The sequence below is a fragment of the Balaenoptera ricei genome, chromosome 19 (genome assembly GCF_028023285.1).
Source record: "Balaenoptera ricei isolate mBalRic1 chromosome 19, mBalRic1.hap2, whole genome shotgun sequence".
NCBI classification, from domain to species: domain Eukaryota; kingdom Metazoa; phylum Chordata; class Mammalia; order Artiodactyla; family Balaenopteridae; genus Balaenoptera; species Balaenoptera ricei.
The window spans coordinates 56,855,029-56,867,612 of NC_082657.1; the positions used below are offsets into that span (position 1 = coordinate 56,855,029).

General features: G+C 52.8%; 1 protein-coding gene across 3 annotated transcripts in view; it reads left to right on the top strand.

Annotated features, from left to right (window-relative positions):
- GAN (gigaxonin) overlaps positions 1–12,219 on the top strand; it is an 80,900-nt gene extending 68,681 nt beyond the window's left edge. For 2 of the 3 annotated variants that reach the window (XR_009499007.1, XR_009499010.1), the window contains 3 exons: positions 6,107–6,198; positions 6,816–6,999; positions 12,143–12,219. The gene's annotated coding sequence lies outside the window, so the exon portion shown is untranslated. The remainder of the gene's footprint in view (positions 1–6,106; positions 6,199–6,815; positions 7,000–12,142) is intronic. The other variant, XR_009499008.1, reaches the window with a different exon arrangement.
- The last annotated feature ends 365 nt before the right edge of the window (positions 12,220–12,584 follow it).

Consider the following 12,584-nt stretch of genomic DNA (forward strand, 5'->3'; position numbering starts at 1 on the left):
GCCTGGAGGGAGAGAGGAACGGGGAGCAACTGCTCATGGGCCCGGGGTTTCCCTTCAGGTGAAGAATACGTTTTGGAAAAAGAGAGAAATGCTTGCACAACGTAGTGAAAGTACTGAATGCCACCGAATTGCACACTTTCAAATGGTTTGCGTTATGTGAAGTTCACCTCAAAAAAAAGGATGAGGGATCAAATATAGGGAACAAATCAGAAAAATGATCAACAATAGATGCTGGGTCTTCGGGAAGATTGAGGAAATGGGAATCCACTTTCCTACCCCCAGTGCTGTGTACTGTAGACGGCCCCGGGCGGGAGTGCCACGTGTCTGGTGTGCGAGGTCTGCCACCTGTGAGTGTGTCAGCTGGCGTCTGGGGTGATCCACAGACCTCTTCCTCACCATCAGGAAACTGAAAATCCGAACAGCTTTTCTAAATTCGATTCAGCAGGAGCCAGTCTACCTGTTAAATACCAGACAGCTGAGTTCAGATCCAGTCTCCACCACCAACGCTTCCTTGGCGTAGTTCCTTACCCCCTGTGCCTCGGGGACAACGGGACCATCCTGGGGACATGGTGCGAGCTGAAGGGGCTACCACGTGGTACCAAGCCCCGGCCGGCGCACAGCAAGGCCCCGTGCTGGTCACAGGGCTCTTGCCTCTCGGCTCCGTCGGCACTGCCACTTACGAACAGGGTGCCCTGCACCACGGCCCAGCCTGGCCTGCTGCTTCCCCAGCGGCGGCAGCAGCCTCCGCCCCGTCCCAGAGTGTGGCAGGGCTGCCGGACCCCTCGCCCAGGAACCACAGCCACTCCTAAAATGTTTACAGGGAAAGGCAACTTGCGCTCCCCCAGGCTGGAGGCGGGGTGCTCGGAGAATTCCCAGCCTGGGAATCTTACCGTAAGGGTGGATGTATTTTTATCCAGCAGGATATACTTATCAGCTATGGCCAGGAAAGGGGAAACTGACTAACAATTCCAGCCCGGCCAGATTCTCCATCGCTGCCACTGCTGTGTTTCCCCACTGCAGCTGGGAGGAAGAGGGGGTATCACCTGCCTGGGGTGTCGGCGCCCCTTAGCTGCCTTCCCCCCATCCTTTAAGCTGCCCAGGGACTTTGGGGGGGACAGCATCCATCAGACACCTGCCATACAGTGGTGGGTCCTTTGCTGCCGGTTACCCCCACAGCATTCCTAAGAGATCATCGTGACCCTCCCCTAACAGACAGGAACGTCACAAGCCATTTGGGTCACTCGCTCCCAGTCACGTGGCTGGTCTGAGGCAGAGCTGGCATTTGGACCCAGGTCTATCTGATACCCGTGCCCAGGTTCCTCCTACAACTGTCCTTTCGCCTTTATGCGGTCTCTCTTTGTCAGCAGACAGAACACAGGGCGACTGCACTAACACAGTCCCCACTCTGATGGGTCCACACAGCACCCAGCCTGGAGACACGGCCAGAAGAGCCAGCTGTGCTCAGGGCCCTCCCTTCCAGCGTTCTCTGCAGAAGAAACCCTGAGATACCTTAACTCCCGTGGTTAACGGAACGACGCTCCCCCGGCCCCCAGATACCTCGATGTCCTAATCCCTGAACCAGAGAATCTGTGACCTGATGTGGCAAAAGGGACTTTGCAGGTGTGACTGAGTTAAGGATTTGAGCTGGGAGATGACCCTGGGCTATCCAGGTGGGCCCCGTGTCATGACAGGGGTTCTTATAATAGGGAGGCAGGAGGACCAAAGAGAAGAGGTGACAACAGAAGCAGAGGTTAGAGTGACGCAGGGCCCCAGGCCAAGGAATGTGGGCAGCCTCTAGAAGTTGGAAAAAGGAAGGAAACCGATTCTGCCCTGGAGCCTCCAGAAGGAAGACAGTCCCGTGATACCTTGATTTGAGCTCAGTGAGACCAGTGTTGGACTTCTGACCTCCAGAACTGCGAGATAATAAATACGTGTTGTTTGAAGCCATTCAGTTCGTGGTGGTTTGTTACAGCAGCCATAGGAAACTCATACAACCCCACCCTCCAGGAGTTCCACTTTGATTAGTCTGGAGGGGCCCAGGAATAGGACCCAGGTGACTCGGATGTTCAGCCAGAACTGAGACCCACCCATCTCCTAGACTTCTTTCCATCTTGGAAATGATGCATCTGCTTCCAGAGTTGGCCAAGGCTTTCGTTGGCCAGAGTTTGCCGGTCCTACTCCTCAAGGTCTGAGCCACTCAAACTTCCTACCCTACAGAGGCTACAGCAGAAGGCCCTGGGCCACCTGAGTCGCTGGAGGCCTCACTTTACCCAGGCTTCCTTCAGACAAACAGGAGTCTTGACAGACAGACCCTCTTTGTCTTCACCAGTGTTCTCTGCCAATCCCGCTCAACTTCTATAAAAACCCATCCCCCAAATCCTAGCCCCCTACCATCTGTTCTCTCAGTCTCTGGACATCCCACCATGTTACTCCCCAGCTTAAAAGCCCTTTGCTGCTGTCCCACTGCCTTGAGAATGAAACCCGACCATGCCGTGGCCTCTGAACCACTGCAAGGGGGCCCCTGCCCACGGCTCCAGCTTCATTCTGTGCCACTTGACACCTCACCCTTCAGCCCCAGGGGCCCTCTGTGACCACAGGGCATTGGCACATGCTGTGCCCCCTCCCTTCACTCATCCTGGCTTCTCATCCTTCAGGTACAGCATCAATGGCTTGTCTTTATGGAGAACTTCCCTGCTCTTCTCCTCCAACTCTGTATCAGAAGGGTGGAAGAGGCCAAAAGGGTCTAAAAGCTTCCAAAGTGAAGCAGAGGTGTAAAGAATGAACTGCTGATTCTATGCAAATATGAATGACATACACAATACAAATAACCAAACGTGGGCTCTTCTAGGTCTACTGTTTTTTCCACAGGTAGGAGCAATGTTTCACTTTCCTCCTTAGCTCTACTGTCAGAACCACAATAGCTGAAGAGTCCTAACTGGCCACAGACGCTCAGGCTCAGGGTTAGAAATCAGCAGGGAGAGGTGAGAACTTTGACACCCATCTGGTGGTGGCAGCCACAGCTCAGCAAATAGTCTGCTGCCATGTGGGAATGCTGGCCAGGTGTTGCCAGAACTTCTGTTTTTTTCCCAAGAAGCTGGACAATCTGGAGTTTTGCACGAAATGCTCTGGTTGCTGCATTTAAAGTTAATTTGCTTTTTTTTTTTTTTTAAGTGTAACACGGTTGAGACTAAGCAAATAATGTCTATGGGCCTGATTTCTGACTTCTGCCCTACCTCAGCACCTGGTATGCCTCTCCTAGCCTGGAGTAAATTGAAAAACATGGCCATATCATTTTGCAGCTGCTCCCACAAAAAAAGGGGGAGTTAATTTTCCCATCTCCTGAATCTGGGCTGGTCTGCAGACTCGCTTTGCCAATAGAAAGTGGCAGAAGTGACATAGCACTGGTTCCAAAGCCTGGGCCCCAAATGGCCTTGCAGCTCTGCCTTTGCCCTCTTGAAACCCTCTGGCCACCATGTAAGGAAGCCATCAGGTAGACTGTTGGATAATGAGAGACTACATGGAGAGAGAGAAGACACTGGTGAGGCCAGCTGAAACCCTCCAGCCACCCCACCCCCAGTCAAGCCACCCGATAACAGCTGAGGCTACCAATGACCTCAGGCAAGACCAGCAAAAGAACTGCCCAGCTGAGTCTGGCCTAAATTGCAGAATTGGGAGGAAATAAATGATGGTTGTCTAAGCCATATGTCTAGGAGTGTTTGTTAGGCAGCAACACATAACCGATACATAACCCTTATTACAGTCTTTCATCATTGTTGTTTGTTTACTTTTTGTCTCTTCCGTGCTCACCTGGCTCCCCACACACCCTGGAATGCTGGCTCTGTCAGCCCAGGGACCTTGTCTGTCTTCTTCCCTGTTGGGTCTGTAGTGCTTCATATCATGGCCAGGAGGTGCTCAACAAATATTTGCTCAAAGAATGAATAAATGAATGTTTAAGTCAACAAAGATTTGTGATGCCAACCCCTTGTCACAAGACATCAGGCTGGAGACAAGAGTGACCTGTCCCCCCACAAGGGAACGTGACTTAGACTTGCACATCTTAGACTTGTGCGTCTTCCATCATATAATTTTAACCAGATAATGTAGGGAGGTCCCTTAGACCCCTGGCTGATATTTCAGCTACATCTGATTCTAGCATGCAAACAGAGTAGAAAAGGTATGGCTTCACACTTGAGCAAATTTGGGTGTGGATTCTGGAGTATCTAACCCTTCCAAGCCACAGTTGTCTTTAAATGGGAGCAGAGGCTGGCATCTCCTTGAAAGGCTGCTGGGAGGCTTACCCAAGATGCATGTCATGCCTGTGTAGGCATATTGCTCTGTGCCTGGAGGGACTCTGGAAATGTGGGTCCCTTGATGTCTCTGGGGGGAAACGCCGTCTTGGGTGGGCGGCATTTTCTGGCTTGGTCCCCATGCTTGGGATCTGCAGCTGGGGCCAGAAGAGCAGAGATGAGGATGCTTGGCTCCAGAGCTGCAAACAGAACCCATGGTGGTCCCTGAGTGTGTTCCCTGTCTGCAGTCAGGTCCCAGTTAGGAACATTTTATGGAGCAGGGGATGGGTCTGACTCTGGTGCCAACTGCACTTTCTCTGTCTGCTCTCTGCCAGCCTCTGACCCCTCCTCTAAGGGCCAGACCTGGGCCTTGAACCCCTGCAGCCCTCTCCCCACTCAGCATGGCCAGCTGCGCCTCATCAGGTGATGCGCCTGGGCCACCCCCATCACGACGGGTGTCACTGTTGTATTATCACCACTACTTAAGGGGCATCCCTGGTGGCGCAGTGGTTGAGAATCCGCCTGCCAAAGCAGGGGACACAGGTTTGATCCCTGGTCCGGAAAGATCCCACATGCTGCGGAGCAACTAAGCCCGTGCGCCACAACTACTGAGCCCGTGTGCCACAACTACTGAAGCCCGTGCACCTAGAGCCCGCGAGCCACAACTACTGAGCCTGAGTGCCACAACTACTGAAGCCCGCAGGCCTAGAGCCCGTGCTCCACAATGAGAGAAGCCACCGCAATGAGAAGCCCGCGCACCGCAAGGAAGAGTGGCCCCCGCTCGCCGCAACTAGGGAAAGCCCGCGCGCAGCAACGAAGACCCAACACAGCCAAAAATAAATAAATTAAATAAATAAATTTATAAAAGTAAAATAAATAAATAACCACCACTTAATGCAACCCTGCTCTGTGTCTTCAATCATTTGAATCCTCGCTGAAACCTACAAAGTATTTTCAGACAAAGAAACAAAGACCCAGAGAGTGGAAGTCATTTGTAAAATGGTATAAAGAGCCAACGTGTATCAACCTCCTCGGCTGGAGAGGGATTTGGGTGACTTGGAAAGGGTGGGCCGGAGCTCAGAGCCCTCCACCTGACCCAACATCTTCACTGGACCTGAATTTCTCCTCCTGGCACGTCCCAGGGAAGCCAGGGGCCAGCAGCAGGTGACTTAGAAAGAAACGGGGCGAGTCCCTTCTCTGGAATTCCGGGGACTTGGCGTAATCCAGGCGGAACTTGCACAGCCCTTGGCAGAGGCAGAGTTGGGATGATTTCATGTTTGGATTAGGGACTTTCAGGATGGGACAGAGCTTGTCTTTATTTCAGGGTTGATGACCTGCGTCTGAGTGGGTGACCTCCCTCCTAAGTGATGGGAGATGAGATCCAAACTCGTGATCTTGATGTTGAGTAAAGAGTGACATAGACCCACAGGGCATCTGAGTAGCCCTCCAGCATTTCCTGACACCTGCTGGGTGCCGCCCACTATCCCGGGTGCCCAGGACACCAGCCCTGCCATGGAGACTCTGGCCTGGTGCATCTCACCTTTTTTTTTTTTTTGCATCTCACCTTTGAGCATTGGCATCACCTGGGGAGCTCTGACAAACACCTACACTTGGCCTCCCTCCACCTGAGACCAATTAAATCAGAATCTCTGGGGTGGGACCCACATGTTGGCATTTTTCTAAAGCTCCTGGGTTGATTCGCAACCAGGGCTGAGAGCAACTACATCAGTGATTAAAAGCCCATATTTGTTGAGCATTTATCTTGTACCAGACTCTAAGAATTTTACATATGTAAATAGTAACTCATTTACTCTTCACAGGACCCTTCGGAGGTAGGTACTGCTATCGTTATCCCTCTTCTACAGATGAGGAAACTGAGGCACAGAGTGATGAAGGCATTTGCCTGGTACAGGTGAGTAGTGGGCTCAGGATTAAATCCCAGGTGGGCTGATCCCTGAGCCCGTGTACTTAAACACTGCATATCGCTGCCAGGCAGGATAGGACTGGCCTTGTGCAAACGTGGAGGAGAAAAAGATCTGGAAGTCAAAGCGGGCCACAGGCCAAATACAAATGTCACTTTAATGGGGAAATCGTGGGTTTTTTGGAGTGAGAAAGGTCTGAGTTCAAATCCTAGGCCTGTCATACCCCAGCTGCATGACCCTGGGCAAGGAAGTCTTTTAACATTTCTGTGCCTCAGTCTCCCCACGGGTGAGTAATGAGCTGGTGAGATAGCAAATGAAAACACCCTGCACAGGGCCTGGAAAACCTGGTTGAGGGTGTTCAGTGAGGGCTAATTCTGCATCCGTCCTTCCTCCCCCACCGCCCAATGTCTAGCTCAGGTGTGTCTCCAGATAGAAAACCTGAAGGGGCCCCTTAGGACGTGCTGGGATCTTCATGAAGCACCAGCACCCTGGGACGCACACCCCACAGAGCTGAGATGGATTTGTTTTGAAAGAATGTTGTTGGAAGAGGCTGTGCTTCCCTAGCCAAGAAATGACCTTTCTTTAATCAACATTCCTGATCACACAGATGGTTTCGGCCAAAGCCTTCTTCACTTGCACGCAGGGAGGGGTGATGGGAATCCCCAAGTCCCACCCCCAGCACAGAAGGCGCTGCGGGAACTCTGGTGCGCATGTGTCAGGCCGGACTCTCGCCTCCGCCGCTTCTCAAGTAAGGAGCTACCGGACAGAGCTGCACCAGCGGGTGGCGGAAGGTAAGGGGCTCCCTGCGCTAGTCGGAGCCCAGTTAGAACTTTCCCACCGCCTTGGGGCGGGGTGGGGGGACGGGGCGGGGTGTGTGTGCAAGCTGTCTGGCTCAGCGGGAGGGGCCCGCAAGGCGAAGGTGGGAGAGCGCTGGCCTGTGATTTGGGCATGGGGCTTAATCTTTGGGGACCTCAGTTTTCTCATCTGAAAAATGGGCTTGATAATAGAAGTGAGGATTAAACGAGGTAATGAGGCTTGGTCATATAACTGAGTTCTGTCAGTTTTGTCCATTCAAATAATATCCAATCAAATATCCAGTAAATAGGAGGAGTGGTTCTAGCCATTAAAAATGAATTTAATTAATTAATATAATTAATATAATTATCATGAGCTACTGTGAATCCAATATCCAATAAGTAATATCTGATATACAGTAATATCCTATATCTAATAAATTTCCAAATCCAACAAATAATATTGAATAAAATACCCACAGATAAGTAAGAATATTTGGCATATCCATTCAAATAATATCTAATAAATAAGTAGGAATAATTATATCCACTAAAATAATTTTAATACTATTATCATGGGCTATTGTGAATCCAATAGCTAATAAATAATATCCAATAAAATAAGTAGTAGTAGCAGTGATATTCATTAAAATGATTTTAGTGCTGTGATTATCGAGGGCTACTGTGACTCGTAAATAAGGTAAGCGATCAAAGACGGCCTGTGGGAGGGATGGAGTGGGGGTCCCAGCAGGGCAGATCGCTATTGATGGGGACACAAAAATTGAAATGAAAAACGTAGGCTCATCTGCCTTGCGTATTCTTTCTCATCGGCTGGGGACCGGCCATCTTACCCCTGTGACTGCCTCCGCTTCCCAGCTTGAGGAGAAAGAAGATCCTCTCCCCACATGCCTCGTGTCCCCCCTGCCGCAAACACCCAAATATCCAGTCCAGAGGCAGGTGCCGGCATCACACGGCGGATAGTGGAAAATGTCCAGCAGAGGGCGCCCCAAACCCACAGGGCCGGCCTCCCCTGCTCTCGCGGCCGCCGAGGGAGGCGTGGGTGGGGAAGGGGGAGGTTCTGCGCTGTGGCCTCCAGCCGGTACCCCGCCAGGTCTTCTGCAGAAGGACCGCTGGACTCTGGACAGGGCTTAAGTGACTCGCCGGTGACGGTGGAGAAGCAGGAAGGGAGGGGCGGAGGGGCGTCCTGCACCTTGCTGGCCCTGATCAGAGCTGCCTGTGACCTCGGGAGGCGGGAGGAGGGTCTGGTCCATTCCCTGCGTGGGGCAGCTGTGTCCACTCAGACAAGAGGCTCTTGGCTGCACCCACCCAGCTCGGCTGCCCATCGGGAACACTCTACCACCCATTTCTCAGCGAGGCAACTCTGCAGGGCCACCTTCCCAGCATGAGCAGGTTTGAGTTAGGGGCCGTGGTCTGGACAGAAGAACCTGAGTTCTTTGTTCCTGAATGAGGTTGAGCAGACCCTGGCCAGTCCACGCAGACACGCATTCTTCCTTAGCACAAATCAGTCACGAGACCTGGCAGTCTGCCTCCGAAAGAGCCCTGGAATCTCTGAGAATGGGGTCCCACGGAGATGACCACGGCAAGGGCTTAAGCTCTCTGTTTCTGTTTCCGTGTCTGTAAAAATGACGGAAATGATCATAATGGACCTGCCATAGAGGTTTGCTGGGAGGATTGCCTGAGCAGTGCCTGCCCAGGGCATGGGCTACAGAAGGGTTGCACATGCCCATTTGCTAAGCCAGGCCGCTGACATCTCCCTTCTAGGCAATCCAGACCACCTCTGTGCCCACACCCCCGAGATTTCTTGGGCCACCCTCATCTCCCCACTACACGGCCCCTACTGTCATCTCCTGCCCCTAAGACAATCTGCCCCCTCCCCCACCATGCTGCGAGACTTCCCTTTGAACCCTCCTATCCATCGTCCACCCTGTAGCCAAACTGACTTTTCTAAAATGCAGACCTGATCACGTTGCTCCCTGGTCAGCACCCACCGAAGGCTTTCCATTAAATTTGGGATTAAGTTTCAACTCCTTGACGTGATTTACGAGGCCGTTGGTCATCTGGCTGATGCCTGGCACTCTAGCCTCATCCCTCTAAGGGACAGCCGGGGTCCAACCCCGGGGGTCCCAGGCAGGTTGGAAATTTGACACGCGTCTTGATAGTTTTTAAATATTTGCACATTTATCCAAAAGGAAACCACATTTTTTACGAATAGAAAGTCCATCCCTCTCTCTTTTGGTGAACCCAGGAGCTTTAGATCATGTCCTCTGAAGTGACCTGCCATTTGGTCTGGAAGTGTCTCTCATTTGACATTCCCTGCCCTCGTTGGTGGGTCATTCACCCTCCTTAAAGGCCGACTGTATCCCAGGTGGATTCAGTTTCAAAGTCTTATTTGCTGTAAAGAGCCTCCACCTTGCCTGCCCAAATCAGGGCACCTGTGTGCAGTTGGCTGCTCTCGGATTCACAGTCCTCTCCCAGGACGCACCTGTGAGAACACAGATGCGTCAGTACCAGGCAAAGGTACTTTTGAAATCTCTGCCTGAGGGCACTGTTTGGAGGGGGTGGTGCGAGGTTCTGATCCCCCCATCCTGACTCATTCCCACATCACTGACTCATGCCTGAGGTCTGCGTGCTCCTTGGTGGGTGCCCCAGGCTAGCTGGTCCCTCCACTCAGCCCTGGCTGACACCATCACAAAACCAGTTCCCTGTCTGTCTCCTGACTCAGGGGCTCGCAAACATTCAGACCCGACGCTTCTTTTATTTATTTATTTTTAAACTTTTGGCTGCACCGCGCGGCATGTGGGATCTTAGTTCCCTGACCAGGGATTGAACCCATGCCCCCTGCCGTGGAAGCACGGAGTCTTAACCACCGGACCACCAGGGAGGTCCCCCGATGCTTTTTTTATAAAACTAATATTTTGTAACGTGACTCTCTTTCCTGAAGTTGAGTTCATAGGTATGTAATTCACCTGTATGTGCGATTTCCAAAACAGCGCTATAATTCCCTCATTATAATGTAAAAGCGGAGGATTAAAAGGAAGGTAATTTGTCATAAAATGATATGTGGGAAATCAGAAGCTTGTCCTGTACCAGGATCTCCAGGAAGGCAGCGGCCACAAGTGCAGACAGTCACAGGTGCGCCCTGTGGGTGAGGCCGTTGGTGACGTGATTTTCCAGAATGGGGACCAGCTCTTGGTTAATGTCCAAATGAAACAAAGAACAACCTTCCCTCAACTGACATGGTGGTTGCATTCCTGGAAAATTCAGTGACGATTAAAACGGGGCAGTAAAAGAAAATTTGCATTTGTATGTAAGATGAAGTTAGAGTCTAGACGCAGATCACTTCAAGCAGGGTTTTCGCCTACGTGAATGCCCGGTGAGCCGTCAGACTGTCACGCGGGACGTGGGCCCATCCCGGTCGCGGGGACTGCCGGGCGCACTGCAGGACGTGTAGCCTTCCTGCCCACTGCCGCTGCCAAGGGCCAGTGGCTCCCACACACACACGTCCTGGGGACACAAGTCCAATCATGGCAGGGGCAGGCCTGCCCCCAGGAGCACAAGGGGCCAGTGGGTCAGGCTGTCCCTCCGGGTCTTGGCTTATGCTGTTCCTCCCTCTCCTTCTCACCGAGGGAGTGTCTCCTCTTCCTTCAGGAAGCTCACCCCGATGCCGCCAGGCTGGGGCGATGCCCTTCCCTGCCCCCGAGGCCCCACCCACCAGAATTTGAGAGCCTTGATAACTTGTCCATCTCCCCCCAGGAAGCCAGAAGCCTTTGCCCTTCACCACTGAAGCCCAGGTCAGCTTCAGAGCCTGGCATACAGTAGGTGCCCAATAAATGTTTGTCAAAGACGTGACTCCTGGTAGTGGCCCCTGCTCCTGTGTTGTGCTCACTTGGTCCTCACAGCAGCCCAGCAAGTATTCTTAGTCCCACGTGCAGGGGAGGAAACTGAGACTCAGAGAGGTCAGGTGACATGCCCAAGGTCACACGGGAAACTAGGAAATGAATCCGGAACTTCAGATCCTCCAGAGAAGCATCCTCCGTTCTCCCTCACTGCCGTGCTCAACACCTCCCGCGGCTTTCCATCAAAGACACGGCAGCCAGGCCCCCACCAGCCTCGTTACTGACCCTGCCCTTCTGGGTGTACAGCCCCGGACTCTGCACCGACCCGCACACCTGCCCCTGAGCCCGGTCGCGCTCTCTCCTCCTGGCCTTGCCCCCACCATCTCCATCTTGCCCATCCTTCAAGTCCCATCACCGGTGCTGCTCCCCGACCCCCATCCTAGGCCCCTTTCCCCATCACAGCCCCCAGATCTTCACTTTCTGCCCCTGCTTTGCAGGCTGCCATATTTGAGCTGTGTTCCCAGCGCCTCTGATGGCCGTGTCTGGAGGCGGGGCATGCCTTACTCACTCCTGGGCCCCTCCCTGGGGCACCAGCACAGGCCTGGCCGGTAGCCCATCAGTGACCTCGTGCACGATCCCCACATGCTGGCTGGGCTCTGTGTAAACCAAGTCACTGCAAATGCACGCCAGGAGCAGAGGGGCACCTTTTCATCATCCCCTGAGATTGCTGAGAAGAGCTGCAGGCGAGGCAAGGCTCAGCGTCCAGCGCCAACACCTAGCCGGCCCTGCGTCTCCACACCCGGGTCAGGGGCGGCGCCACAGGCTTTCACTGCTTCCAGCCACAAGTGGATGTGGAGTTGCCCTGCCCTCCACAGGTTGTGACGGCTGAGGAGCAGGGAGGGCCGTTGGCGGAGCCTTGGCATCGCCTTGGCGTCACGAGGCGGACGACCCCAGCATCTTCTCCTCCTTGCTGTGTCACTTCATAGCTATAGTGACACGTGGCTGATGGTTTAGCCTCTTGGAGCCTCAGTTTCCTCATCTGTAAACTGAAAGTTTGGGAGCAGATGATCTTCAAAGTCTCTTGCGCCTTTTATATTTTACGATTCATTCAACAAATATTTTTTGAGTACCTACTGATGCATCCCAGAACAAAAGTGAAGGGCCCGTCCTACCTAAAGTCAAACCGTCCCCTTTCCCTGTCCTCCACCCCTACCTCCTTTTCCTCCTTAGCTTTTAGCAGCACCTGACATACCTTTGATTTCATGTATTTGTCTCTTTCACAGTGTGTCTCTGTAACGGCTCTGTCAGCAGTGCCTGGAGCAGGGCTGGGCACATAGTAGGCACTCAGTCAATACTTGTGGAATGAATGAATGAACAAATGAACTGGATCAAATGGATCTGCATGACATCCAGAGCCCTTACTGACCCTTGATGAGTTCACAAGAACAACCACAGTGCAGTCTTTGGGGGAGGGTTGCAATCCACACGACATCCCTGTGACTGCTTTGAGCCTCCGTGGACCCGCAGGAGGTTGTAGGCAGGCTGGGAGAGCACCCGTCCCCGGAGCACCCCTCCACGATTGACCTGGGCCATGTGGCTTCCCTCTGTCTCCCTGGGTCTCCAGGGTGATGTGTACATTCCTCCACTGCCCCCAGCCCACCCTCCCAGCCACGGTGAGCAGCTCCCTGGATATCCTGTATTTTTTTTAATTTAATTTTTATTTTA